Genomic DNA, 3,278 nt, shown 5'->3' with positions numbered 1-3,278 from the left:
TATAAGTGGCTAGTCTAAGACACAGGGCTGAGGTGAGCATAAGGCCTCCACAGCCTCTGGAGAAGAGTGAGAAGAGGTACCCGATGGGGACGAAACAGGAAAGAAATTTGCAGGGTTTAGGGCAGGACTGGATACCATGTTAATTTGGGAGTTTTCTAGAAACAGTAAGTGAAAGACTTGTACTCATGATGAAAGAACCCCCCATACTTGAAAGACCCCCTTGCCCATGTACTATGTTAAACTCTGCTGAAATTTAGCTGGGCCCCCTGGCTCAGCTGATGCTAAAACTGGATATCTATGGGTTGCAGACTCACTGACTAGACTGAGGAGAAGAAATACTCCACCCCCAAGGCATTCTGTCTAAACTGTCAACTTGCTGCAGGGTGTATTATCTGTCTTTATGGTTTTTCAGGGAAATTCAAGAATAGACATGGGGTCTTTCCCAGGGTGAGCTAAGCCCACCAATTTGAGAACCAATGAATTGCTTGTTGCTATGCAGCCTCTTATGTAACTCCTAAATCCCTATAAATACATGATGTGCCCTCAGCCTGGTATGCTCAGTAACTTGTTTGCTGTAGCATCTGCAGGCGCCTGTGTATCCAATAAACTGCCTCATGCTTTTACATCCAGTGGATTGTTTCTGGTTCTTGGGTGGAAGACTCCTCGATAGACATCTCTCTCTCAGAGGGTTTTTCAGTGAAGGCCCAAGGAGAGAGAGAGGGGGGAGGAATGACCCAGAAGGTCTAAGAGGTGATGTGTTGAATATACCATGATTGGCCTGGACAGGGTGATCTTGAGAGCCTCCCGGGTGAGTTCAGCTGCTGCTGCCAGATCTCTCAAGCATGGCTGCCATACACAGATGGTGAGTTCCAGCTGTTCAGACAAAAAGGTGACAGACAATTCAAAGGCCCAACCTGTTGGGTTAGAACTCTCATGGTCACTTGTGACCTTTCATATGTATAAAAGGGATAAGGTCTCATGGGGTCAAGAAAAGCAAGAGCAGGGGCTGTTAGAAGGTTCTCATAGTAGAGAGAAGTTACAGTGGCTGGGTGGATAAGAGGCCCCATTGGATGCCTGGTACAGAGGCTTAGCTATAAGGGCAAAGTTAGGAATCCAGTGATGCAATAATTCCATCAGGCCAAAATTAAGAGAATCTGAGCTGCTGTGGTTGGGGGTTGTAAATCCCACAGGGCCTGGACCTTGTCAGAGTTGAGGATCTTAGACCCTGGACTGAGTTGAATATGCAAATATACCACCATGGGAGAGAACAGTGAGGCTTAGGTGGTGAGACTCCATATCCCAGAGATCCAAGAAAGTTCAGGAGCATAGAGGTGGTCTGTTGGGACAGAGGCAATGTGGGACTGCAGAGAAGGAGATCATCAACATACTGGAGAAGTATGCTTGGACCAGGGTCAAAGCTCGAGAGATCCTGAGCCAGAGCATGGCCGAAAAAATGGGGGCTATGCCAAAAACCTGAGGGTGAGCAGTCCATGTAAGCTCTCTGGAGGACTGGAAGTCAGGGTCCTCCCAGGTGAAGGCAAAGAGAAAGTATGAGTCAGCATGTAAAGGGACAATAAGGAAAGCAACTTTTAGGTCCAGAGCAGTAAAGTAGGGGGTGACAGAAGGAACATTAGACAGGAGATTGTATGGATTGTTAACCACTGGATGAATAGGATTAACAGCCTCATTTATAAAGTAGAGGTCTTAAACCAAATGGTAAGCACCAGAAGGTTTATGCACAGGAATAATTGGAGTGTTGCAGGGTGAGCCAATAGGAATTAAAAGTCCTTGAGATAGGAGGCAGGTAATAATAGGCTTAAGACCTCCACGGTGGATTTCAGGAAAAGGAAACTGGGGTCTGGAAGGGAAGGAAGAAGGGTTTTTAAGGTGAACTAGAACTAGCTGGTAGTGAGTAGCAACCATGGGAATGGAAATATCCCATACTTGTGTTGAGGGAGCTCCAGACCTGTGTTCCTGCCACCCAGCTCCCAGCCGCCTGGCTAGCTTATGCCCCAAAATAACAACACACAAACTGTATTCATTTAAACACTGCTTGGCCCACTAGCTCTAGCCTCTTATGGGCTAATTCTCATATTTTGCCTAACCCATTTTTAATAATCTGTGTAGCACCAGTCTTACCGGGAAAGATTCAGCATGTCTGACCTGGCGGCTTGCTTCATCGTGTCTGCCCTGGAGAGCAGCGGGCTGGCATCTGTCTGAGGCGTCTTACCTCAATTCCTCTTCCTCCCAGCATTCTGTTCTGTTTACTCCACCCAATTATGTTCTAACTTATCAGGGCCAAGCAGTTTCTTTATTAATTAACCAATGACCTTCCTCCATCATACTTGGGGATCTACTGGATCAGAAAGGATAGGGACAGTACAGTCTGAGGTAGGAACTTGTGAGGCTGTTAAGGTGAGAAGAAAGTGGGACTCAGGAGAGGGTTTGGGAGTCAAGGTGAGTGTGGCCCTGAAGTGGCTGAGAATATCCTGACCAAATAGGGATTCAGGTGAAGCAGGTGTGACTAGGAAAGAATGAGTAAAGAATGGTCCTGCAAGAATGCAGGGCAGTGATATGGTCTCAAGTAGGAAGGGGCAGGTCCCATCTACCCCATGACTAAAATTGGTGAGAGAATTGTAGGGCCCAAGTGAGATGATAATAGAGAGTAGGTAGCTCTCATGTCCAACAGAAAAGTAATGAACTTACCCACTACCTGCAGCGTTACCCTAGGCTCGGAGAGGGCAATGGGTATCACCAAGTCTGGGCCATGTCAATCCTCCACTAGGATGAGTAGTTTGAAGGCTGGCACAGTCTCACTTGCCTGTGTTGGTGAGGCTGGATCTCAAGGATAAGCCTGAATGGGGACATTGTGATTTCCAGTGTCCAAGCTGGCAGATAGAGCATGCCTTATAGGCAGTGGAGGCTTAGGTTCAGTATTGTGCCAAATGATCATTAAGGCCACATTTGTTGCTGGCTCCTGGTGAAGATGACTTAGACTTAGCATGGGTGAGATGGAGTCTCATGGTCCACTTCCCTTGTCCCCCTTCTGGAGGTCCCAGTAGCCTCAAGGGCAGCTGCTAGGGCTTGGGCTTGGAGCATAGCCACCTATTGCAGCCTTGTCTGTTGGGAGGACTCAGCTGCCTCTTCTTGAGCATTAAAAATATTAAACGCCATTTTTACTATATGTGTGTGTGTGTGTGTGTGTGTGTGTGTGTGTGTGTGTGTGTTGGGAGCCTTCTTGGCTTCTTTTTATTTTTTCTAATATCTGGTGCTGACTG

Source organism: Microtus ochrogaster (assembly GCF_000317375.1).
Source record: "Microtus ochrogaster isolate Prairie Vole_2 chromosome 14 unlocalized genomic scaffold, MicOch1.0 chr14_random_1, whole genome shotgun sequence".
NCBI classification, from domain to species: domain Eukaryota; kingdom Metazoa; phylum Chordata; class Mammalia; order Rodentia; family Cricetidae; genus Microtus; species Microtus ochrogaster.
This window is presented reverse-complemented; position numbering follows the sequence as displayed.